At 46.9% G+C, this 27,345-nt stretch overlaps 1 protein-coding gene across 1 annotated transcript in view; it reads left to right on the forward strand.

The window, feature by feature from the left end:
- Positions 1-2,074: 2,074 nt before the first annotated feature.
- MACROH2A2 (macroH2A.2 histone) overlaps positions 2,075-27,345 on the forward strand; it is an 82,378-nt gene continuing 57,107 nt past the window's right edge. The window contains exon 1 of the mRNA XM_078643242.1: positions 2,075-2,212. The gene's annotated coding sequence lies outside the window, so the exon portion shown is untranslated. The remainder of the gene's footprint in view (positions 2,213-27,345) is intronic.

The following is a 27,345-nucleotide window of genomic DNA, read 5'->3' on the forward strand; positions in this document are numbered from 1 at the left end:
CACCTTTCCTTCTCTCCTCCCTTGTCCACCTTTTCATTGTTTTTGCCCACCTCTCCTCCAGTTGAACTCTGTCACTAGCTCCTTTCAGCCCCTTCTCATTCCAGTGTTTTCGGGTCCCATCTCATGCTTGTTATAAAGGGGCTGCCAAAATGCGGACACTCCTCAACCCTCTGCTTCACATGAGACTCTGCGGCTCTCCTGGGACAATAAACCACTCCAGAACAAGCATGGAGTTGTCATACGCGGCCATCTATCTCAATTAAAGGCCACATAGCTTCTCTAACCTCTAGGAAAATCTAGCCCTGCTATTTAATTTTGGTGCGGGATTACTGTGTAAAGAAGGTTTGCATAACGTCTCATCTGACTAACTAGTGCTTTAGTTTAGCATTGTATGTGTTTTCATAGGCTTGTGTGTATGTCCTTTAATGCATGTGCATGCTTGTCTTTTTCTGTTCAGTTCCCGTGTCAGTGTGTGCTTACCTGGATTTCCGTTTGTCTAATTTATGTGGCCTTTGTCAACGAGGCAATCCGCTACTCTGTCCAACGTTTATGAAGACGAGACACTCAACCACGCAATGCCACTCACACACACAACGCCACTCACACACACACCGCCACTCACCCACGCAACGCCACTCACCCACGCAACGCCACTCACCCACGCAACGCCACTCACCCACGCAACGCCACTCAGCCACGCAACGCCACTCAGCCACGCAACGCCACTCACACACGCAACGCCACTCACACACGCAACTCAACAACGCAACGCCACTCAACCACGCAACGCCACTCAACCACGCAACGCCACTCAACCACGCAACGCCACTCACACACGCAACGCCACTCACACACGCAACGCCACTCACACACGCAACGCCACTCACCCACGCAACGCCACTCAACCACGCAACGCCACTCACCCACGCAATGCCACTCACCCACGCAACGCCACTCAGCCACGCAACGTCACTCACACACGCAACGCCACTCACACACGCAACGCCACTCACACACGCAACGCCACTCACACAGGCAACGCCACTCATCCACGCAACACCACTCACACATGCAACGCCACTCAACAACGCAACGCCACTCAACCACGCAACGCCACTCACACATGCAACGCCACTCACACACGCAACGCCACTGAAACAACAGCGCCACTCAAACAACAGCGCCACTCACACGCGCAACGCCACTCACACACGCAACGCCACTCACACACGCAACGCCACTCACACACGCAACGCCACTCACACACGCAACGCCACTCACACAAACAACGCCACTCACACAAACAACGCCACTCATCCACGCAACGCCACTCATCCACGCAACGCCACTCATCCACGCAACGCCACTCATCCATTTGCAAAACGAAAAATGTTAAACTCTTCTATTGCGAGACCTATTGCATTTTCAATGCTTGTTTCTTTATGTTACATTGCTGCTGTGTTCAGTAGATAAAGAAAGCGAAGCATAATCCATGTCCTTAAAAGAATTGAAAATTATTGATGTGATAGCTAGAACATTTTATATTGTATCTCTTTGCGTCTGAGTTTGCCACCTTTTCTCAAGAAAAATACACACAGCCGTGTGTTCATGTGCTGAAAATCTGGAGTTTAGCAAAGACCCATCTTTGCTTTCGAAATAATTCAAAGATAGTTTCGACGGTCCTAAAATGTTTTTGATCTCTTTTTATATTTAGTTTAATAATTTAGGGGGAAATGGCTAGTGCTGGGTTTTTTTTCAGTGTCTTTTACTTTCTTAGGCACCAATATTAGTAGTCATGCCGATAAAATATTAGTCAGGTAGGTGTCTACATTAGCTGCATCTCACTTTAACAATGTGTTTATTCTCGTCTTCGTATAAGTTTATTTGGGAGTTGCGGAGTTCTGAAGTCATGATGATACTTTGCATTTTAGTGAACAATTCATGTTAAACTTTTCGAACTAAAGGGCGCTATAAATTTACCAAATAAAAACAGGGAACTGATAATTTCCCTACGTATGAAATGGACTGGCCTGTTAAAACCGCTGTACTCGCAGGGGCAGCCCCTTCCACCTATATTCCCTCCCCTTTCCGTTGCCCGCCATTTCACTACCGCCTCCTACTACCCGAGCTGCCTGCAATCTAAACAGAGAACAAGGAAAGAAAAGGACGAGGAAGGGTTCCAAACGGATAAGGTGCAGCGTCGACTTAACCTGTAAGTAGAAGAATACCTCACCAGATGCTGTGCTCACAACAGTAGACCGCGTCCACTGGGGCAGATATAAATAACTTTGGTTCTTTACCAAAAACGAACAAATGCTCCCTGTGCTCTTCTTAAGAAACAAATACCGGGTTATGTGTTTAGCCAATGAATGACATGCTTGCTGCATTGAGTACGTCGTATTCCCCACAATAAGATGTGATTGCAAATGAGTGAAAATGCGTGTGCTTTAATAGTTTTGTCATGTCGTTTCAAGGCCGTGATATTTTACGCACACATTTGCAGTTTGATGCAGAAGCGGGTTTTGTGAACTGTCCTCCCCAAAGGAGGTCCGAATGGAGGGCGCCATCTCCTCTGCTGCACACACGCTGCTATTCCCGCCTCTTAACGTAAAGGAAGGTACAGTCTGAGGCCCACTCTGCTTTAAGAACAGATTAAATACAGACGTCCCGACCCCCTCCCCTCTTGCGAGCGACACCTTTTATTCTTTTACAGTATACCCCTTTTAATAGTTTGTTCTTTTCTTCACCCCTTCCGCTTTTCAGCCCCGCCTCCTCCGTGGCCTAGCCGAACCTGCATTTATTTTCATGAAAAAAATGAAATGACGCGCCACGGGTGGGCTTGACGTATTAATTATGCTGGCAAAATATTTTGCATCGCGTTTCAAGCAACCCCCTACGGTAATCTGAGTTTATTTTTCGTTGTGACCTCAAACAATAAACACGCCCTGCGTCCGCGCTGTAACAAAAACCGCGCCGTTCTTTCAATTGGTCTGGTTTTGTTTTCTTTCTCAAGATTGTTTGAATTAAACAAAAAAATCAGTTTCATGGTTAGCCTAAATCTGATTCGACCTCTTTTCTCCCCCCTCCCTTTCCAACAGACTCCATTTTCGAGGTTATAGGCGGCGTCGAAGGGGGAGGGGCACATTGGACGGACCCATGTTACCTCTATACAAACCAGAATTTAAAGTAAAACTACAACATTTTGCAAAGAACAAGATGCTGTGCGTTCCACGCGTACTGCGGGTATATAATACTTTGCCTAGATCAATTTTCTAGTCCTCTCGTTTAGTTAGAAGCAGTATTTGTCAAATCAAGTATGTATTTTCATCGTACTGTGATAGTTCAAGCCAGCTCAGCTGAACACTTAAGGCCCTCATCTCGGCCTCAGGGGTCATTGCAGTAGCTGTCGTTCACCCATTGTGTCATGGCGGACTTCTTCCGGATTGCAGCGAGACTGGTGGTGTGATTGTGCGCCAGAGTTACACTTCCCGTTTCAGCTGATTGTATTATTAAATGCTAGATTGTGTCTCGCCTGTTTGTGCGTTTTAACCGCGTCATTGTCTCCGAGTTAAAATGCCCATGTAGTCACGTTTAAAACGGTGCTTTTCAAACCACCTTAACAACTATGGTAATTATTTTAAACAAGGCTATTTTGGGGAGTAAATAACTCAAAATGATTTACCGTGTTATAAGATTCTTTTTTTCTAACATGATGCCTCACTTTAAGAGCATAATTTCGCCAAATCGGACAACTGTCTCTGCCAGTCGCAAATTAGCACTTTTAGCAATTAACGGCGATTTATTTATTATGTTATTTGCTAGTAGTGCTCTAGCACCCCGGACTTAAATACTGTGATAATGTAGAAAGCGAAACTGCAACCAACGGCAGGCACTTAAAGGGCGACTAGATTTTTTTTAAACCATAACAGAGGACTTCTCACAAACATAGAAATAGGACTACTATTTGCATCCATGGGGCGACATGGAAATGCTTAATTAACAGTGCAGTCAACATTGAATATACAAGCAATGAGGCACTAAGGGGCCATTATATGCTCACAGTATCTTCTTTGCTAATTAAATAGTTTTCGGTTGAGGGCAGCTAACCAATTCAGTATCGAAACACATGTAAACTTGCTTCCTGTGTTCAGTCGTCTGAAAACCGGACGTGTTAAATACTCTGAAATCTTCTATGACAGATGGTAAACAAGGGGGGACCCAGGGAGAGCCAGGCGCGAGCCGGTCTCTCCCTGGGTAGGTTCGCGCGAGAAGCAGGAAAGCAGGTGTGGGCTGATTAGGGAAGTGATATAAGGGGGTTAGGTTGGCAGTGGCGTAACTGCGTAGCGGGAGGCTAGTAGGGAGGTTTGTTTTGCGGCGCTCGTGTTTTACCTTGTGTCCTGGGGCATGGAGGAAGCGGCGGAGGTCCGTAGGGCTGTGAGGATCCTTTGTGAGGCGGGGCGCGAAGACCTTCTACGGCCGGGTGTTCCGGCGGAGGCGTGGGTCGGGTTGTCCCGCCCCCCTCGCAGGGCGTCTGAGGGCGTCTCCAGGGCAGTTGAGGCCTGCCTCTCGCAGGGCCTGGAGGAGGAGCAGGACGGAGACGCGGCTATGCCGGAGGACGGGCCTGGGCCGGTGTCGCCCGCCGTCGCTGTGGAGCCCCCACTGGATGCCCCGGGTGCCCCGCTGCAGGTATGTGCTTTGCCATTTATTCTTGCTGACACGCGCGGGGCGCCCGGGGGGAGGAGGGGTCGCTCAGTGGGCGGGCAGGCACCGAGCCCCAGCGGGCTGGTGCGGGGGAAGTCGGGGAAGCCTCCGGCGGGCCCAAAGCCCAAGCGTGGGAGGAGCCTGGAGGTGCCTGAGCATGCGCAACCCCCCCCCCTTGCAGCGGTGCCCCCTGCCCCCCCCCCTGCGGTTCCTCTAATGCCGGCCGGGGCCTCGCCTTACCTGTGGCTGAACGGGCAATGTTTCCTGCTCTCCCCCGCTGTGCCGGGGCCTGGTACGGCCCCTCACCTCTCTTTTGGTTCCCCACCCCAAGGTGGGGCTGATTTACGGCCCTTGCCGGACGCGTTACCTGTCTGCCCCCTCCCTGAAGCCCCGCCACCTGCTGCTGTTCTTCCCTCTGCGGGTGCTGCACCCAGTGGGCTGCCACCCCCGCCTGCACAGTCTACGGACGCTAGTGTGCCTGGCCTGGGAACTGCCACCCCCCCTCATTTGGCTACGGGTGGGAGGGGTTTGCTCCATGGGGGGGCGCACGCGGGCCCTGGTCCTTCCCTGTTCCCGGTCCCCAGGGGTCGGCCGGGTGGCCGTTTTGGGTGTCCTGAGCCTGGGGCGGTGGGTGGCCATGGTTTGGCGTCGGCGACCAGTTCCTTGGGGGGTGATGGCGTTTTCGTTTCCAGGGAGCCTGTTCTGGGGTCCTCTTCCTTTTCTGGCTCGAGCGGCCGCAGTTTTCGTCCGGCGCCTTCGGCTGGGCGGCTGCCGGCTGTTTCTACGGGCCCGGGAACTGTCCACACGGCTGTTTCCAGTGGTGGGCTTCACGGGGGGCTATCTGGAGCGGATAGCTCGTCTACAGCTTTCAATGTACACAGTTTTCAGCCTGTTGATTGGCAGTTTTATGATGGGGGTATTGGTGATGGGGCTATGCCCAGTGGCAGTGACCAAGTTTTATTTTCTGATGAAGCTTTCTGCGGTAATTTTCGTGAGGAGGATTTGGAGGAAGGGGAATTGAGAGACACTAATGTTGGGCTTTTGGCAGCACGGGCCCAGGGGGGTGGGTTGGGGCAACCCCCTGTCTCTCGTGTTTCGCAGGAGTCTCGAGCGGACCAGGCCGGTGTACGAGGGGCAGTGAGTTCTGGACCTTCGCAGAAGGAGCGTGGGGCTGTCACACTGCAGTCGGAGCAGTTGCCCAGAGGTAAGGATGGGTGGTGGTCTGTGTGGCAACCTAGGGAGAGTCTCCCTGTGAAGAGTACAAGGTCTATTGGTACGGGTGATGGGGTTGTGGTTGAGCGAGTCGCTCTGGCACCACGGCTTGAGCGGCCTGTATTTTCGAATGTTTCTACGGGGGATGGGGTTGTGGTTGAGCGAGTCGCTCTGGCACCGAGGCTTGAGCGGCCTGTACTTTCGCATGTTTCTACGAGGGATGGGGTTGTGGTTGAGCGAGTCGCTCTGGGACCGAGGCTTGAGCGGCCGGTATGTTCGAATGTTTCTACGGGGCAAGTTGCCAAAGAGGTTTCTACTGCTGGGAATGGTGGAATGGTTGCCCCACAGGTGGCGGAGGATAGTATCCTGCCGAAAAAGTTGCCTTATTCTGGGGTGGGAATGCCTTTGGGGTCTCATTTGTCCGAGAAAACGAAGAATCTGATATGGTCTGGGGCATTTGTGGATGTTTTTCGACTTCTTCATAGAGATATTCAGGCAAAGGAGGGGTCGAAGGTGGAGGAACTAGAACTGGCGAGGCGGCCCCGTGTTCCGAAGTCTATAGAGAATTGGACTTCGGCCTTTCTGATTTATGCCAGTGTTTATTGTCAACGTCATCCTGAGAAGGCAATTGCTATGTTTAAATATGCAGATATCGTCCGCAAGGCTCACAGTTCTTTTGGTGGCTTTGCATGGTTGTCCTATGATGACGAATTTCGGGCCCGCATGAGCGCTTTCCCCGAGCGTTCGTGGGGTGAGGTTGACTCCGAATTATGGTTACAGTGGATGGCTTCGGCAAATCCGCCTGCTACGACCCACACGGCTAGTGGTCAGCCGGTGCATTATCGGCCCTTTTCAGCTCGCCCCGCTCAGTCTGGGGCGGGGGTTTGGGGCAGAGGTCAAGCAGCCGCCACTGGCACTTGCTGGCACTTTAACCGGGGTTCCTGTAACAGGCCAGCTTGTAGGTACAAGCATGAGTGTTCCCAGTGTGGGGGAAAGCACTCCCTCACCCACTGTTTTCCTGGACAACGTTTGGGCGATCAGGGACGAGGTTCCGGGGGTAGGGGACAGCACCAACAGCCTGTTTACAAGGGCTCCTACTCCTATTAGGCAGACGGTTCTCGATCTCTGGCTGGTGGATTATCCAGATTTTGATGCCGCTAAGATTTTGTCTTGGGGTTTCAAAATTGGTTTTCGGATTGGATATCAGGGACCCAGGGTGGGCAGGTGGTCGGACAATTTGAAGTCGGCGAAGGAGAGTCCCCATGTGGTGCGGAAAAAACTGGATGCCGAGCTGGCGGCTGGTAGGATTGCTGGTCCTTTTGTATCTTGTCCTCTGCCTGACTTGATTGTTTCACCCCTGGGCGTGGTGCCCAAGAAGGCGGCAGGAGAGTTTCGTCTTATCCATCACCTGTCCTGGCCCGAGGGTACCTCCATTAATGACTTCATCGATCCGGCCGACTCGAGTGTTGCTTATGCCTCGGTGGACGATGCCTTACGGCTCGTGCGCATGGCAGGTGTTGGGGCATTGCTGGCGAAGAGCGATATTCAGTCGGCTTTCCGGCTTTTGCCCATCCATCCTTGGGATTTCAGTCTGTTAGGAATGCAGTTTGATGGTTGTTTCTATGTGGATCGTGTGTTGCCTATGGGCTGTTCCGTGTCCTGCTCCCTGTTTGAAACTTTCAGTACCTTCCTGCAGTGGAGATTCACTTTTGTTACTGGCCACGTCCTGGTCTGTCATTACCTTGATGATTTTCTTTTCATTGGGGAAGGTCGCTCCGGACAGTGCCAGTCGGCTTTGACCAGCTTTCAGGCCCTGGCGGAGGAATTGGGTGTTCCTTTAGCGCCGGACAAGACTGAGGGCCCATGTACGTCCCTGACTTTCTTGGGGATTGAAATTGACACGCTGTCTATGGTGGCGCGATTGCCTGCAGCAAAAGTGACGGAAATGTCTGACTTCATCCAACTGGTTTTGAGGGAGCGGAAAGTAGTTTTGAGAACTGTCCAGAAGCTGTTGGGGTACCTCAATTTTGCTTGTCGGGTTGTTCGGGCGGGCAGGACGTTCTGTAGACGTCTGGGTCTGTCCATGTCCGGTGCGAGCCTTCCCCATCATCGGGTACGCATTACCACCGCTGTCCGTGCTGATCTGACAGTCTGGCTTCGTTTTCTGCAGGAGTTCAATGGCGTGTCCTTGTTTTTTGCGGATGAGGACATGGTGTGGCAAGTACAGTTGTTCACTGATGCTTCTGGGGCTCATGGCTTCGGAATCTTTTGGGACGGTCGGTGGTGCGCGGCCGGCTGGCCGGCGCTCTGGCGGGACCAAGGTCGTAGCATAGCATTTCTGGAGCTCTTCCCACTGCTGGTTGCTTTGTATCTGTGGGGGGATGAGTTTCGGAATCGATCAATTTTGTTTCATGTGGACAATTTGGCAGTTGTACATCTTGTCAATCACCAGAAGGCTCGTGATTTGCGGGTGTTGCGACTCCTGCGCGCATTCATGCTGCGGTGTCTGCAATTAAATATTGTCTTTAAAGCACGGCATGTTCCTGGCACTTCTAACTGCATCGCTGACTCTTTGTCTCGATTTCAGTGGGCCGAGTTCCGCAAGTTAGCTCCTGGGGCGGACCTGGAACCAACAGCGATCCCACAGTACGTATGGGCCATGGGGGATTGAGGGTTCACCAATTAGTCGAACATTCGGTGGCCGCCTCAACGAGGCGGGGGTATGTGAAGGCTTGGAGCGAGTTTCTGCAGTTCGGTAAGGAGTTGGTGGGCCCGGCTGGGGCTGGTTGGTCTGATGAACGTGTTATCTTACAGTTTGTGTTGCATTTGGCAGACAAAGGTCTATCGCCCACTACCATTTCGGGCAAGTTGGCTGGGATTTCTTTTTATGGGCTACTTTGGTGGGGGAGGGATCCGGTTGGGGGGGTGTTGGTTCGTAAAATGTTGAAAGGTTTGGCTAGGCTTCGGGCTGGTGGTCCGCAGCTTCGGCAGCCAGTGACTTTTGAGTTGCTTCAGTTGTTGTTACCAGAGTTGGAGTTGTGTTGTCATGATGCTTTTGAGTGTGCCAAGTTTCGTTTGTGTTTCATTTGGTTGTTCTTTGGGGCATTTCGGGCTTCGGAATTGTTGGGGTTACGGGGTAAGGTAGGCATGACTAGCAGTGAGGTTGTGTTGGAGAGTGACAGGGTGCGGCTGTGGCTGCGGGCATCCAAAACCGACCAGTTGGGGAGGGGTAAGTGGGTGTTCCTTGGCAGGAGTGGTGTTTCTGCTTGTTGTCCGGTTGGGGAATGGGAAGTGTTTGTATCATCTCCACATTTTCTCCAGGGGTCTATATTTTGTCATGTGGATGGTAGTCCCATTGTGGCTTCCCAATTGCTGGCTGTCTTGCGCAAAGTTTTGTTGCGCTTGGGGAAGGATCCGGTTCAGTTTGGTACCCATTCCTTCAGAATTGGTGCGGCGACGGAGGCCGCTCGTTTGGGGTGGGACTGGTCCCAGATCAGACGCATTGGTCGTTGGCGTTCCAAGTGCTGTGAGAAATATGTGAGGAAATAGTGAATTGTTTGGATTGTCTAACATTTCTTTCTCTCCTAGGTCCTTGGCCGTCGGCCCCCGGAGGCAAACGGAGGGTTTGGATACTAGGGCACTCTTTTATTAAACGTGCAGCTTGCGCCGCTGCCACTCAGCTCTGTGGGAGATCGCTGGGTCTCAACAGCGCGGAACATGAAGTCTCCTGGCATGGAACAGGGGGCATGCGGTGGGGTGGGTTTTTTCCCGCCTTAGCTGCTTTGGTTTCCCAGTGTTTGGGGGGCCCTCCGGATCTCTTGGTGCTCCATCTTGGCGAGAATGACTTGGTTTCTCTCTCTGGGTTAACTTTGTTGAAACTCATGAAGCAAGATCTGGAAATTATCAAAACCACATGGGTGAGCACCATGCTGATATGGACTGAGTTTGTGCCTCGTCTGCAGTGGCGTGGAGCAAGGAACCATTCCGCCCTTGAAAGGGCCAGGAGAAAAGTGAACAGGACAATGCGACCTTTTTGTCATAATTTGGGTATCTACTGTTTGAATCATTATCATTTACAGGTCTCGGAACATCATTTATTTTGTGAGGACGGTGTGCATCTCTCGGCTTTGGGTATTTCTTTTTACCTTTTAGAACTCAGGGATTTGATTAGTAAGGTTCTTCAGGTACAGTTATGGTGTGCTCCTTCCTGTCCTTTTGGTGGGGCAGGAAAACACTAAAGGTTTTCCTGGGTGGCGGGTTTTTGGTAGTGGGGGTGGGCAGCCTGGAGCGGGTTGGCCATCCTGAAGGGTAGTGTGGGTAGGTTAGGGGTAGTAGATAGGAGTTTCGTTCTGGGTTTTGGGATTCAGGTTTTCTAAGATCATTGTAGAGTTGGTTTTGGTAAATAAATAAATAATGAAATGTGTTTCGTGAAAATTATGATGCACCTGTCCTAAAATAAAGTGGCCTTTTTTGCTCCTAAAAGAGAGATGTGGACAATGATTTCTTGCGCGAGGGGGGACCCAGGGAGAGCCAGGCGCGAGCCGGTCTCTCCCTGGGTAGGTTCGCGCGAGAAGCAGGAAAGCAGGTGTGGGCTGATTAGGGAAGTGATATAAGGGGGTTAGGTTGGCAGTGGCGTAACTGCGTAGCGGGAGGCTAGTAGGGAGGTTTGTTTTGCCCCACCCACCCTCCCTCTTTTTCTTTTCCATTTGGGTGGGGGGTGTTTTTCTTCTGTGGTACCCTAGGTGCTGCTCCTTTCTTGGCCTGCCACGGTTAGGATGGGTGCCTTTGTTCTACCTATAGGCGGGTTTTTGGTAGTGGGGGTGGGCAGCCTGGAGCGGGTTGGCCATCCTGAAGGGTAGTGTGGGTAGGTTAGGGGTAGTAGATAGGAGTTTCGTTCTGGGTTTTGGGATTCAGGTTTTCTAAGATCATTGTAGAGTTGGTTTTGGTAAATAAATAAATAATGAAATGTGTTTCGTGAAAATTATGATGCACCTGTCCTAAAATAAAGTGGCCTTTTTTGCTCCTAAAAGAGAGATGTGGACAATGATTTCTTGCGCGATAGAGGCATGGCCAGAAAATCAGGGTCGCCTGGTCACCTATACACTTTGGTATGCTGAGCATTTGATATGCTGAGCATTTGAAAAACATAAATGGTTGTGGAAGTAAGTGGCAAGAAAAATAACGGTGGCTAAAAGCTGGCATTCGTAACCCGTCCAGAAAAGCCTTTGTCCTCTAGTTATACATAGGGCCATTTTCTGAAATAATACCAAAATGTACCTAGAAAAAATAGTCTGTCGTTATTTCCTTAATCATTAAATTTTTAGGATAACATTTGTTATATTATTGATGTATCTGTGGTGTATTTTATGGAATAGCTGTTTCTTCATTAAAGGTCCTCATGAAGGAATAGTTCTCAGATTTCTCTACTCTTTCCTTTTAGCTCTACCAAAGATCCATTGGAGGACCTTTGATATTGCTATTACTAACAGAAAGGCTAATGACCTATGGGCCCCTCATTATAGTATTTACGTTTCCTATGGAAATGTAAAGGTTAGTGTGGGATCAGCGCCAGATTTAGACTTAATAAGGCCCTAAGCTATTTGAAATATGGGGCCCTTTATAAGTCCAGATATTCTATGTGACTGTCAGTGACAAATATTATTTTCAGATACCTAGAGGGTTAAACTGAAATACAATTAAGAAGTATATTGATAGTGAAATAATACATCTTTAACTTAAAACCATTTTTATACATAACAAACTTAAAAATGCAAACTCTGGTAAAAAGTTGTTTTAAAAGGCACAATTTACAAAGGCTTATTATCTAATCTCTTGAAACATGTTATAAGGATTAAGGAATTATATTAAAGTAAAATATTTTCTTTCTTGCCTTTGCCAGAGCAAAGTCACTGATGACATCATCAAATAAACTGCGTAGTTTGTCGCTGTCTATGCACATGAGACTGAGGGAACATAATTTATCTTGAGTCATAATTTAATACAATCAAAACAAAACAGGGGTGGGGAATTCCTATCTCCCGACGCCCGAGACATCTAGATTTCTTAGGAGGGCAAGAGGTTTTAATTTGCATTTTGTCCAAAGGACAAGTAGACAGTTTTATAGTAATACGATACACAGCTGTTCAACTCTGTAGGTCACAGCCAGTAATTAAGTTGCTCTGAACAGTTTATTGGCAGTGAAAGGGTCAATGCAAAAGCTGGGGCCTGCACTTTAATTTCCCCAAAGCAGAACAACAAAATGATAAAGCAGAGCTAAGCTCGTGTGGCTTCCAGGCCCTCCCCTGGTCCTTTTATTTTCTTCAAGCATGAGACACATCGAGCTTCTGCAGCTCCAGCACACTCGCAGCAATGGCATGAAAGAGGCTGCTTTTTGTGCCTCTTGGCCCCTTGCTCTGCCTTGAACTGTATGACCCCTGCCTTGTATTCTCTGCTCCACTCCTGGGCCTCATAGGGCTCCATTATCCCTGCTCACCTTCAACTCCTTTTTATTTCCGTTCTCATGCACCCCTTCCTTGGCACTTTGTGTTTCCTGTACACCTTATGTTACACCCAGTGCCTGAACCTGCTCACCCCACCACTCCACCCTCCGCTGCACTCTGACATACCTGACCAGCTCCCCTTGGCCTCTCATATCTTACTTCATCGAGGGCTTACATTAAAGCTCATTAGTTTCCCCATGGGCTTTCATGCAGGCCTACGGCCACCCCCAATTCTGTCCTTGCACTAGGCCTCTCATCTCACTTTGTGCCTGCACCAGGGGCATTGTGAACACACCGCTGTAGCAACTACAGCAGCTGTAGAGTTTTTGATGGGCATCTTCAGTCTGCAGGTCCGACAAAGGCCCATAATGGACGTGAAAGGGTAGGTGGGAGAGCGAGCGAATGGGTGGATGAATAGATGCATGGATGAATAGTGAATGGATGGATAGATGCATGTATGAATAAGTGAAAGGGTGGATGTACAGATGCATGGATGAATACATGCAAGAGTGGATGATAGATGCATACATTAATGAGTGAAAGGGTGGATGTTTAGATGTATAAATGAATGAATGAGTGAAAGGGTGGATGGATAGGTGCAGGGATGAAAGAGTGGATGGATAGACGCATTTATGAATAAGTGAAAGGGTGGATGTATAGATGCATGGATGAATACGTGCAAGAGTGGATGATAGATGCGTACATTAATGAGTGAAAGGGTGAATGGATAGATGCATGAATAAATGAGTGAAAGGCTGGATGGATAGATGGATGAATGAGTGGAGTGACAGGGTAGGTACATGTATGAATGAGTGGATGGATGTAAGTATGGATGTTTGAAATAATGGTAGGATAAGTGCAAGGGTGAATGAAGGGATGGGTGAGTGGATGGATAGGTTGAAAGTGGATTGATGAGTGAAAGGATGGACGGCTTATTGAAAGGGTGGATTAATGGGTGAGAGAGTAGATTAATAGATGGCTGAGTGGGTGGGGACAGATGGCTGAGTGGGCGGGGATGGGTGGGTGGGTGGGTGGCTGAATGGAAGGGTTGATGGATGGATGGGTGGACAGTTGAGTGTAAAGGTGGATGGAGGGATTAGTGAAAGGGTGGATGGATATATGAGCGAAACGGAAGATGGACGGGTGAAAGGGTGGATGGACGAGCGAAAGCATAAATGGAGTAAGTGAGAGGGTAGGTGGATAGATGAGTGAAAAGGAGGATGATGGGTGGATGGATGGATGGATGAGTGAAAGGATGGATGAATAGGAGTGAAGAGGAGGATGTGTGGAGTGGATGGATGGATGAGCAAAAGGATGGATGAGTGAAAGGAAGGCGGGATGGATCAGTTGGATCGATAGGTTTGGAGATGGCAGGATAGGTTTGAACAGGGGCTTCGTGAACGCCCCACTTTAGCAGCTACAGTAGAGGTGGAGCTCTTGATGGGCCTCTTCTGTCTGCCGCTCAGCAGACAAAGATTCGTAATTAATGTGAAAGGATGAATGGATGTGTGGGTGAAAGGATGAGTGAGTGAAAGTGTGGCTGGCTAGATGGATGGATGAGTTACAGGGTGTAAGGATTAGAGAGCGAAAGGATGGATGAGTGTAAAGGATAAATGGATGGATTAGTGGAAGGATGGATTGATGGATGGGTGGGTCGAAGGGTGGGTGGAAGGATGAGTGAAAGGAAGGTTGGATAGATGAGTGAAAGGGAGGGTGTATGGATGAGCAAAAGGATGGATCGATGGATGGTTGAAATGGATAGGATTGGAGATGGATGGGTATGTTTGGAAATGGATGAGCGGATGGACTGATGGACGAACAGATTGGTGAAAGGCTAATGTATAAAAGAATGAATGGGTGCCTATGTAAAGGTGAAATGCTAGATATCGGTGGGTGAAAGGATGAATGGATAGATGCTTAGATGGAAGAGACAAGAGAGCTATTCTGGCGAGGATTCCAATGACTTTTTTCGCTTGCTTGGTGTCATAAGAACTTTGGATCAACTTAGTGGGTATTTTAATTTTCTGGTTACTCACTTGGCCTACACTATGCTCCTTTCTCTACCTTGGGATTATCAGGTAGGCGTGGTGCTGTTTGCCAGCGCGTTCTTACTAGACCGCTAGTATTTGGTCTCATAAAGGCCATATTGCCATAGCAATTCCTGGCACTGAACAAAACTACTTTGTAAAAGAGCATTATGCTGTGACACACAATGAAGCCAGCTCACAGATAGGGAGAGATAGCATTTTAATAAAAACACACGGTCTTGGTTAACTCAGATTTAATTAGGGGCTCAAATGTTAAAGTCACAAAAGTGCACCCGTGATATATCTTTGTAGTAATGCAGATTAACGTTTTTCATGAATTCACATGAATTTCCTTAAGTAGGCCAGGAAACCGTAGTCCTAGAAAATATTTGTGAATTGAATCTTAGCATGAGCAAATATGAATATGCCCCAGTGGAAATCTGTTGACGGTTTACAAGTTCACTTTTTCTCCAACCACATTTTTCCCAGCCATGGAAGAAACTTTACTTCTGCCATTGTCAGGGGTAAATTGCCGACCTTTCTCAGTATGGGAAAAGATTAGAGAAGAGCTTGTGAAAAACTCCAATATTCAAATCCTTATATAGTAATAGCCTGACATAACCAGAGAGGCTATTATCAGAGGTCTTCTATAAAGAAATTGCAGCCATTATTTGACGTCGCACTACATGGCACCAAAGGGACAAGTGGATTTTGTTACAGGACATGTAGATTTATGAAGCTACTTGTCCCATGGACAAGTACATATTTCATAAAATTCCACACCCCTGCAAAATAATATGTATTTTTTAATGTCCAGTTCTTTCAAATATATATGTAATAACAACAAATTATAAGAGCAGGCAAGCACTTTGGATTTAACATTGGCGGCCACCGTGTTAACTAATTAACTGGAATTATGTGACAGGGAAGGACCACAGTGTGTGGCATTGGTTTACTAATTATGCTGCAATTAAAAAAAAAAAAATACAAGAATATTGTGCCTATTCTTATTTTGTCTTGTTTACTTACACAGGTTAAGTCTGGGGGAAAAGTGTACTAGTCAACCTTTGCAAAGAGGCCTTCCACGGTATGGCAACGTTGCCACTTCGATCCCTTTGAGCGACTGTTAGAAGTGGGGGTCTCTAGTTGGCAATGGTTTGAACTCCGTCAAAGTAGGGATCCACAATCCCAGTCAGTAAGTTACAAAATAAGAATAACCTGTTCTCACTCCCTTGGTCTCTTGGCAATAGCAGTCAGGCTTATCCCAAGAGCCCATATGTAAAGTATTTACACACACACGCAGTAACACGCTGAAAATACAGTAAAAGTACTCCACACTTGTTTAGAAGGTTGTTGGAATGTCCGCACTTGAGGATAGTGCGTTTCACTTAGGAGGTGAGGAGGCACTGAAGCAAGTAATGCAGCGGTACACAGTCACTGATGCCTGGGGACGTTGCAGGGCACAGGGGAGGTGATGCAGCAGTTGTAAAGAAAAACACACTGTTCCTTACTGCTGTGCGGCGTCGATGAGGTGTTGTTAGTCAAGCCGCAAGGCTTTGGTTTCATGGAGTCTACGCCAAACCACTGGGCCGCGGCAAAGTGATACGTCGCGGAAGTTGGTGGCACGGTGCTCAGGACTCTAGCCATGGCGGTTCTTTGACGGCACTGCAGTGTTGGTTGTTGAAGCCTATGTTGTAAGTGGCAGTCATTGCGTCGAGTGGGAACCTCCGCTTTGGCGCAAACAGTGGCATGTGTCAGAGTTGCAAACAGGAGCCAGTTCTGAATCACTTGTCTGGTTCTTCTGGCAGCACTGAAACTCACTTCCAAGGGCCCAGGAACTGGATTTGGCCCCACTTGGCAAGTAGGGCTCTCAGCAGAGGAGCCAAGATGTTACATGTGAAGTCTTTGATGTCCCTGAGACTTCCAACGGGAGGCACGCTCAACTGAAGGCCTTTGAGAAACTTTAGAAAGCAGGATGTTGAGAGCAAAGTCCAGTCCTCTCACTCCCAGGACAGAAGCAGCAGGCTAACCTTGCAAAGCAAACAGCAGTGGCAGTCCCGCCTTGCAGCACAACCGCTCTTCTCCCTGGCAGAATGTCCTCCGTTCAGGAGTGTTGTTGAGTATATGTTGTCAGGGGTCCAGTACTTATACCCATTTTAGCCTTTGAAGTAGGGAGATTTCAAAGAAAAGTGTTTGTAGTGAAGACACCTTGCCCTTCCTTACTCTGGCTCCAGACACACTACAGCGTGGTAGAGACTTCTTTTTGTAGGGACAGGCACAGCCCTATTCAGGTGCAGCCGTCAGCTCCTCTCAACACTTAAGCTCTGGAAGGCTCATCAGCCCGGTGATTGGCCATCAGGATATGCGAAGCTCACCTCAGCTCTCTTTGTTTGACTGTCTAGAGAGAATTCACGAAGCCCAACTGTCATCCAACCCAGATGTGTATTCTAGAGACATGCGGAGGCACAGATTGGTTAAGTAAAAAAAAATGCCAACCTTCTAAAAGTGTCATTTTCAGACCGGAAATTAAAAAACAAACTTCACTAAAAGATGTGCTTTTAATTTAATAATCAGTGCCCACGTTTTTACTCATAAAAGTGGGGGTGCAAGCTAAATGGTGTCTTCTAAATGGTTAAGCCCCACTTTGGAATCACAAAGCGAAGTTGAAGATCCCTGTGGGTCCATCAAAAATCTCTTAAGGAAGGTGTTCTCAGTAACTTGGAGCTTAGAACAGTCCCCATAACCCCAAACCTCCACACCATAAATTGCTATATAAATTGTGAACATTTCTTGAATTGGTTTCTGCCCAAGCTTGGCTGCGAATCAAAAAAGAGCCTCCAGCGCCCTATTACCATGTTGCACCATCAAAGTTAAGAGGATCCCACTTGAGCTGCTTGTTAAAAAGAACTCCCAGGTAGTAGAAATTTGAAACTGTTCCCACAATATTTCCTTATAAACTAAAGGTCTTGGTTTTAGTTCTTTTTGGGCCACACACTATTATGAGATTTTTAAAGATTTATAATAAGTCCACGGAGGACATAAATTCCACAAAAGCGTCCAGGGCTTTTTTGCTGGCTGTTAGCTGTCCTGGCTACATGACATTTTTTCCTACTTCCTCTCAGAATAGCCATGGGTCAGGGATTAGCTCTAATGGTATTTTGTCTGGACCAGTGGCCTTTCCTGAAGAGAGAGAATTTATAGCTAAGATAGTCTACTCCAATGTAATCTCACCTTCCAGGTCTGAACGTGTATCAAGATCTATCTGGCTAAGCTGTGTATACTCCCTTTCAACAGTTGGTAAATCATCACAGGGAGCCTGCTGGTATAGTTTGCCGTAATATTGCTTAAAAACTTTCAATATTTTATCAGAAGATGTTTCCATTTGCCCCTCTGTGTTTTTGATTTCAGTTATATTATTCCTGTTGGCTGTTTGTCTGATCCAAAGGGCCAAAAGCCTTCCTGTTTTTTCTCCATATTCATACATCTCTTTTCGGTACGTTTGATATTTCTCAGCTACCTGCGTTTGAAACACCTTATTCATCTCTGCTCTAGTAATTATTAGCTGATTCTTAACTGCCTTTGATCTAGTGCCCTCCCCCTGAGATATTAATCTAGTATGTTCTGTTTCTAACTGTGCTAATTTGATCATTAGGGAAGTAACCAGTTTTTTCCGCATTTTCTGTTGTCGACCCACAAAACGTATTATTTCACCCCTTAAGCACCCCTTAAACGTATCCCACACAGTTATGCGTGAGTCACTATGCCGGTTAATTTTAAAAAATCCTCTAACCCATTCTTTAATATGTTTTACAAATTTCTCATCTGTCAGCAGATTCCTGTCAAACGATCAAGAGCGGGGTTCTTTTTCCAGGCCCTGGCCCACTATTTTGAGCATAAGCGGAGTATGATCCGAGAAAGTTTGCGGCAATTTATTAATCTCTGACCCCCCCAATGGGTTAGCCGAGACAAAGAAGTAATCTAACCGGAAATATTTTTGATGTGGGTATGAAAAAAACGCATAGCCAGGGTCAGATTCCTTCTTGGCTACCCACACATCCATCAAGCCGTGACTAGCCTTCAAATTGTTTATAGCCTGGTTAACCTTCGGCTTTCTCCCCTTATATTTCCGCCCTTCCACATTGTAACTTTCAGAATGTATATTAAAATCGCCACATACTATTACTGAGTTTGGCCATGCAGCAAGTTGTAGATCTAGTTCATCCCATAGCTCTGGGCCATCTTGATTTGAGGCATACACAGTCACTATAGTTACACCAATACCTAATGATACAATGGCCCACCTTCCCCATTTATCCACATCGTCCGTTTAATGCTGCCTACTTGCCGCTTGACAAATATTGCTACTCCTCTAATCATTGAGGTTTGTAAAGAGCATACTGCTAGATCATATCCTATCACTTGAAGGATACCCCGATTGTTCCACGATACATGAGTCTCTTGTAGGCAGATAACTTCTGGGACTAAAAATCTCAAGTTTCAAAAACTTTTGCTCTTTTATTCCTATCATTTAGGCCTGCAACATTAACTGAGCAAATCTGTAGATAATTCATTTTTATAACATTGTACCATCTCAATATTTCCACCCTCTTTCCTCTGTTCATTCCCTTATTATCCAAATTTCTAGTCCTATTCGATACCATGTACCTGAAATGGCCATTTTCCCCCCACACCCCTCCCCCACCCTTCTGACCCAAAACTCCCTCGTCCAGCCCACCCAACCCTCAACCCACCCATGAAAGCCTCTAGACCATAGTCTAGTAGTGATGTTGCAGCTCTTGGCGTAATCCTGGTGTCCCGTCTTCCCCCCCCCCCCCCCCCGTTTCTACCATAATCACATAATCAAGTCATTAGGTAGTCCATGTATCCCAAAGTGTGCTAAAGGGGCCTAATAACCCACCGCATATAGTCCGGCCATCTATATTACTACCATTCTTCATACCATACCACCCCCTGTACCTTTCCACATCCCCTATTTCACCACGCTACCTAAATCTACAACCTAGCCTACCCGTCCTATTTTTTCCCACTTAGCTCATCCAAAAATTCTTTTACTTTGACTTCTGAGGTAAAAAAACGGACAGTATCCCCAATTACTATTTTTAGTTTTGCGGGATTCAAAGGGAATGCCTGCGCACCCTTTTTCTGAAAGGGACTTGATCTGGCGTAACCTCCACCGTCTCTCCACAGTCACATGACAGAAGTCCGGTCTCGTAAAGAATTCGATATCCCCCACCCGCCTTTTGCGATCTGGTCTTGCTTTCTCAAAAATACTTTGCCGTAGGAGATAGTTCCCAAAGAAAACTAACACAGCCCGTGGTCTCGAAGTGACACCAGGCTGTTGTTTCTGAGTTATTGGGATCCGGTGTGCACGTTGACTTCCTTGTCCCAGTTCCATCCTTCGATCTCAGGAAATGCTTTAGCTAGCATGTCAAACATATAATGGCAGATATCCGCCCCGCCTTTTTCTTCCGGGATTCCCAGAAAGCTCAGGTTATTTCTTCTTTGGCAATTTTCCTGATCTTCAAGTTTCCATTGCATATCCACAAGTCTGGCCTCATGGGAAGTAGTCTGGTGCTGCATTGCCATCATCTGTCTCAATATTGCTCGTTCCTGATTCGAGATCTGTTAACCTATCCGAAATCTCTGGCATACTTTGGCTATTTTGCGCACCGACCCTTGACTCTTCCGAATAGCAGCCTGGGATCGTCTATTATCCTGCTTAGATTCATCCCGGTGTGCCATAACAGACTGCAGTATTGCGTCCAAGGTTGCCGTAGTTGCTGATTCCGTATTAGGAGGTTCTCCGAGTTTGTCTCCTACCAAATGGCTAGTGGCTGTATAGTCCCAGTTTAAATCTTGTGCCCCCCCCCCCCTCTATTCGAACTGTTTTTGTCAGTGAATTGGCTAGCTTCCTTAACGTTGAAGCAGAATTCCTGCCGCTTGTATCCTGCGGGCTTTCGCTGTCTCCCCCCATTCCACTACAGCTGTCACTTGTTATCCCCATCTGTGACCCCATCAGTGTCTCATCATTCTCAGAGAGTATTAGTCTCCACTCCCAAAGTTACTCTCGTTTTACCGGGGGCTTCTGTTGATCCTACCGGAGTATCTGGCATAGTCAACAAATCCTCTCCGGGCATCAACTCGGCTGCAGGCGTTATCTGGGCACGGGGCTCTGATGCTAGCTCCTGACTTGCAGGTTCACTTTCCTCTGCTGCCAGTCCGACCTGCATCCCATCGGGTGTTTCTTCTCTTGGCTGTTCTTCCTTACCGCCGGGCATCTCCTGCGTCTGTTGCTTCCTTTGGCTCCTTGCCATCATCTCCATGATGCTCGGACCCGCCGGAGGCTGCTGGGGCCTTCCTCTTCCTGCGAGGTCCTTCCGGGTCGAAGTCTGCACACATCGCCCGGGCTGTCGCGTAGTCACTCCTCCAGTAGCGGCACCATCCTCCAGCTCACGGGAGGTTTTCGCCGACATGCTGTTTACTTTGCCCGCAGGAGAGACATCATCTGCTGTTCCCAGCGCAACAGCCTTGACTCGGGCCTTCGGCTTCATCGCCGCACCGCCCGCACACAGCTCCTCCAGCTGTACACCCAACGAGATACTCCGCTCGCGGTTCGTTCCACAACCGGACAGAGCCCAGCAAGCCCGCCAGTAGCAGGTAAGGGCGGCTACCCTTGCAGTGGCCTCAAACTATTTTACACCGATGTATCCGCTCCGCTCTATTCTCCAGATGCATCTCTTGTAAGTCCAATCAGGACTGGGACAGGGGGGTGTTCCTACTCATCAGGGGGGTATCATCAGATCACGCCATCGAGCTAGTGCAGCAGCCTAGCCTGCCGCCATCTTTGCTCCTTTTACCCCCGCGCTGTATCCAGTATTAATAACAAGAACACAAATTGGTTTGATTTAATGGGCTAAATATTTACTCCATATATAAAAACTCTAGCGCACATCTAGGGTACACATGACCCCCTGACTTGCCTCTTAGTTACTAACAGCATTGCCATTACGGCCGGGGCAAGAAAGTTTCTCAGTTTGAGTGAAAACTCACTTCTAATTAATATATTACTAACATATGCCGTGGTACCGCAGAGTAATTTACAGACAGCACATTTTCAATTGAAATGGTCACAAACGTTCGCACTAACATGCAGTTTTACTGATAAAACTTTATAGAATGTAAACCATCTTTGGAAATTGGGTTTCAGAAAAAATTATCATTTGCACATCACCAGTTAGTGTTCCAAAGCAATCCCGAAGTTTAGAGCAAATTTTTGGCCCCCTTATTCTCCCACTGTTTTTCCAGCGGGAGAATCCCAAAATCATGTCAGGTGAATATCGGGGTTCCCATCTTAAAAAAGTTACCGGGTTGTTGCCCAATAATTATCGACAGCATGTGTACTTGAACACTTGAATGACTGGCTATTCTCTTCAGGAGTGATTCCAACGACTCAGGCTAGCTTTCGTCCACAGCACTCTAACAAACAACATTGCGGCCCTGCAAACATTAATGTAGTATTAAAGCAGCAGGTTGTATATTGTGTTTTTGTCGATTTTTACCACTTCCTTTCATCTCGTAGATAGGCCAACCCTTTGGACTAAGTTAGTGAAGCTTGGCATACCGAACAACCTACTTACCATTATGTAATCATTACACTCTGCAACATGGTGTGGAGTGTAGAAAAGGGATTGACTGGGTTAATACCTACAAGGAATGGATTAAAGCAAAGCTGTGTTATAGCCCCCATTTTATTTTTCATCTATATGTGACCTTCCAGGGTGCTGTCCAATAATAATTTCCTGCCAAAAATAGCTTCAAGTGTCATACATATTTTAATGTACGCCGACCGTGTAGTAATAATGCATCTCACTTCCATAGGCCTACTAAGAAACTTAAATGCTTTAAACCGGTATGCAAAAAAATTCCTCCTAAACATTTCTAAAACAAAGTTGTTCCCTTTAGAGGGAGAAAGCAATTTCTCCACTTTTTTTTCTGTCTTTAAATTCTTTTTATTGACATTTTCAAAGACCGAACATATCAATAGCAATCAAGGTTACGGACCATTGCACTACAGCATCCGTCATCCAGGTATTATAAGTATACACCAACAGAGAACCTAAAGATTACCACACATTGCAAAAACAAGTTGATGGACACATTCAGTGAATACATTTAAGTAATTGGATTTGTAAGTAAATATGTAGTTAAATATTTCCAGTAGTCTCTTGGCCGTGATCTGATGGGGAGTTCTTTTTCATAAGTTTTTAATGTGTCTTGACAGTATGCCATGTCACGGAGCCATTGTTTAATTTGAGGTGTATCTTTGCTATCCCAACATAGTGAAACCCTGCGTTTGGCAAGGAGCAAAGCAACCATACAAAACGTACGTTTAGTTGCACATACATTTCTCAGAAGCCCCAGTAAGCAGGTGCGTACAGTACATTCGATTTGAATATCAACCGTCTCCCCCAATAGTTTAGAAACTTTTACCCAGTTTTCCCGCACATTTGGACAGTACCATGCAAGATGTACAAAGTCAGCCATGTCAATTCCACAACGTTTACAACCCGCATCCTGATGTAAGCCATAGTTATAAAGCCTAGCTGGGGTATAATAAGTTTTGATGTAGGTACTTGAAATGCAGTATCCTCAAATTGCCGTTTGGCGTCAACATTTCAGTGAGGGAGCAGGCTGTCTACCACTCTGCATCCGTAAGCGAAATATCCAGCACTTCATTCCATCTTGCTAGCGCTCTGTTTGTGGTATTGGCAATTTCTTCTTGTGCCATATTGTATAGCCGCAATACTAAATGTGTGCTATTAGGGGAGGATATAACCAGTTGCAACGTGTTCAATTGCGGGGGCTCCGCCGGATATAACTTCTTGATCGCCCCTTGAAGTCTGTGATATGTGAAGCGAAACAGTAGTGTTTGGTTGCTAACATAAGTCAGATCCTGTGATGTTTTAAATACCCCATTTTGATAAAGATCTCCTATGGTGTCAATCCCGAACCTGCTGTAATAGTCCCATGCCTACCTCTTCACCAGTAACAAAGATCAGGGTGGTGATGCAGTGGTAATGCAGGGGCATAGAAGGGCAGTTTACGCGCTAGACTACCTAACTTGTGCCATGCCGCATTTATAGCATCGATAGTGTTAATGTCTTTGGAGTGCAGTGGCGGCCTTCAGTGAGGGATGATCGCCGTCAATTGGATTGGTAAAGCATTGCCTTCTTCTATAGCAGTGTGTGTTAAATAGGGAATCTGATGGTACCAGTAGGTAGTGTATTGCGCTTGAGCACACAGGTAATACAGCAAAAAAATCGGGCACCCTGAAGCCACCTCTGGAATATGGCAGAGTTAAAGCTTACAGTTCTATACGAGCCTGCTTACCCGCCCAGATCAATTTAATCACTAATGATGACAACCTGCGAAAAACCTCTGCCGGGGGAGGGGTGGGTGGGGTTGGTGGTTGGTGGGGGGGTCGGAATATTATTGAAAAGGTAGAGGAATTTTGGGAAGATTACCATTTTCACTATGGCTATTCTATCTGCCAGAGATAAAGGCAATTGAATCCAGCGACTAATTTTTTTGTCTAGTGAGGATATCACTCTACCATAGTTAGTCCTAATGACGATCTCTGGATCATGATGGTACCAAACCCCTAAGTATCTTACTGGGTCCATTTGCCATTCCAAAGGGAATCCTGTGGGGTGTGGGAGCGTGGTATCAGTTAGCAGGATAATTAAAGATTTTGCCAAATTAATTTGTAGACATGACTGCCTCCCAAATTTAATATACTCACGTAAAAGGGGGCCAAGTGTTGCTCCGGGTCACACACATAAAGCAACATGTCGTCCGCATATAGGGAAATATGTAAGGGTCTTTGTGGAAACTGTAGAGCCGAGTAGTGATGCCCCTGTCTAACTTTACACGCTAAGGGTTCAAGCGCCAGTCCAAATAATAACTGGGACAGAGGGCATCCCTGCCTTGTCACTCGCGCTATGTGTATCGTGTAAGATATATAACCATTGCCTCGGAACATGAGCCAGTGGCTTTGTGTACAGTAATTGAACCCACTGAATAAATATAGGGGGAAAGCCCATTCTCCGTAGCACTGTCAGCAGATACGACCATTCTATGGAATCAAATGCTTTGGCAGCATCTAACATAACCGCTACTGCCTTTGTGCTAGGAATCAGGTAGTGGGAACAATGTTCTAGTGTTGTGCGTAGTCTCCCTAGCTGGTATAAAACCGGACTGGTCCGGGAGGACCAGGTTAGTCATGAGGGGCTGCAATCTCGTAGCTAGCAATTTGGCCAATATTTTAGAGTCCACGTTAAGAAGTGAAAGTGGCCTGTAGGAATCGCAGCTTTCGGGGTCCTTAGCAGGCTTAAGGAGGGCAATTAGTACAGCTTCTCTTAAGGAGTACCATCTTATCAAATGCATCCCCGTACATCGCGACTAGGTGGGGGCTATCAGGTCCACAAAGGTCTTATAGAATTCACAGGTGAACCCGTCTGCACCTGGGGCTTTACCATTCGGCAACAATTTAATAATTTTTGTGACCTCTTCTATAGTGATTGGCAACAACAGATAGTCATGTTGCGCATCCGGTAGCCAGGCAATGGCCACGTCTGCCAGATAATCCATAATCTCCGTTGACGATGCCACCAACTGTGACTCATGCATTTTATTTTGTCTATGCTGAACAGCATTGGTAAAAAACGCAATGCTTTTTATCTGGTAATATTTAGCATTGGGGAAGAAAGGCACAACGATCCAGCTTCTGTTGGTGGAATCCTAATTTTGTAGGCATGTGTAGGGGACTATTGGGAAGGCGGAATTCAGCGATGGCGAAAGGTGCACAAAGAACAGAAGTAAAACTCAAATGTATGAAATGCTCAAACAAAGATCGTAGTTGACTAAAAGTGAGCAGTGGGAGAATACAAGTCATCCATGCTTAGGAATGGTTAAGAGGCTGTGCTCGAGGGATGAGGCTAACACAAGAAGGGCAAGGAATGCCATCCAGTAAGAAACGAGCTAACAAGTAAAAACAATCGATGGTAAGCAGTGGATGACTGAAAAGTCAAATGTAAGTTCCTGCTAAACCAACAGTAGTTGCGTTTCCAACCAGAGAGCTTGCACTGGCTGGTAGGCAAGTCCTTAAGAAAATAGCATTGACGACATTTGGGGGAGGGGGGAAGGAGGGAAGGAGGAGAGAGAGGAAAGAGCACACTCACTCACACACACATTCACACACACACTCACTCACACACACATTCATCCACTCGCAGACACACACACATTCACTCATTCATCCACTCGCAGATCTACTTTCTCACACCACACACACTCACTGATTCATCCACTCGCAGACCTACTTTCTCACACCACACACACACACTCGCTGATTCATCCACTCGCAGACCTACTTTCTCACACCACATACACATTCACTGATTCATCCACTCCGAGAACCACTTACAGACCCACACAGGCACACTTGCACCGCTGCATAGGCTTCATGCCTGGGGGGTTGGCCACAGGCCCTGCGGCCAGCCTGCGTTGTATAATGCCAAAGGCAATGTGCAACACTGGGTTGGGTGCAAGCGAGGGTTTGGCCGCAAGCGAGGGTTTGGCCGCAGGGCCTGGCTGTCCTGGCGCGGCTGCAGTTGGATTAATGTATGGTAAAAATACACTGAAAAAACAAAGGATACAGAGAAGTTATAGTTTTGTTCAGATTTAAAACCATAGAAAATTCAGCAGTCTTAGTTACCTGAGCTGACAATAACATACGCCCCTGCAATGCACTGCTTATGACTTCTCAAATCACTTCACTCATGATCTGGTCAGTGACATCACTGATGACATCATCCGGTGAGTGTAAGTCTTTACTATACGTTTTTGAGATTTAAATATATATAATAAGCTACTGCATAAGTTAAATTACTATTTCTTTATGTTCTACTGAGTGATACTATTTGTTACATGTTATCTGATCTGTAATTCTATTTTTAAAGTAAGGGTTCTATTCAGCAACCAGCTAGCCTCTACACTGACACGTTCCCTGCTGATGTATGTGTATGGTAGGGCTTTGCAGCAACTGTTCATTGAGACTAAACTCCACAGTGATAGCAGTGTATAGTTTAGTTTTAGGACCTATTGATCAGTTTCCTTGGACGTCTCTTTGTAATGAATGACTAGTAGTAGATAACAATACATTCACCTGTTCACTAAGACCTTTCTCTAGGCAGTGGTCTTCAAACATTTTAATGCAGCCCGATCTCAATTTTTCACTATTCTATTACACTGGCAATGTTTAAATATTTCTAGACTTATTTGTACATTGCAGGTAAGTTATGTTCTGATTTAAAAAAAATGCAGTCAAATACATGATTGCCAAACAAACTATTCTGGTCAGTTAGGCTTACTCACGTGTAACTGTATCCACAGTATCCTCTTAAGAAAAAACCTAAGAGGGACTAGGGAGATTTTTAAATTCTCAAACTGATTTCCTTGCTGCCTCCCCAGCGTAAAAATCCTGGAGAAGCATATTAACCAGGAATAAACTCCGTTTTATATCGATCATGAACTCCTGGACCCCTCCCAAAATGGGATTACGAGGAACCACATTACTGTATCTGCACTGCTTGCTGTGGCTGATTATATTCTCCGTTAAGTTGACCAGGGAAGTGTGGCTATCTTGGTTATGCTCAATCTGTTCGCACCATATCCTCATTTCCTGGCGCTAAGCATATCAAGAGAGACTAGAACACCAACCGAATACAAACAGATCCAGACAAAAAGAGGCCAGAATACCCACTTAGTACAACCAAGTCTTCAAACCTTTGCGGAAATACAAAGGGAAGTAAATTTTTTTGTGA

Source organism: Lissotriton helveticus, chromosome 5_1, assembly GCF_964261635.1.
Source record: "Lissotriton helveticus chromosome 5_1, aLisHel1.1, whole genome shotgun sequence".
Classification (NCBI taxonomy): Eukaryota; Metazoa; Chordata; class Amphibia; order Caudata; family Salamandridae; genus Lissotriton; species Lissotriton helveticus.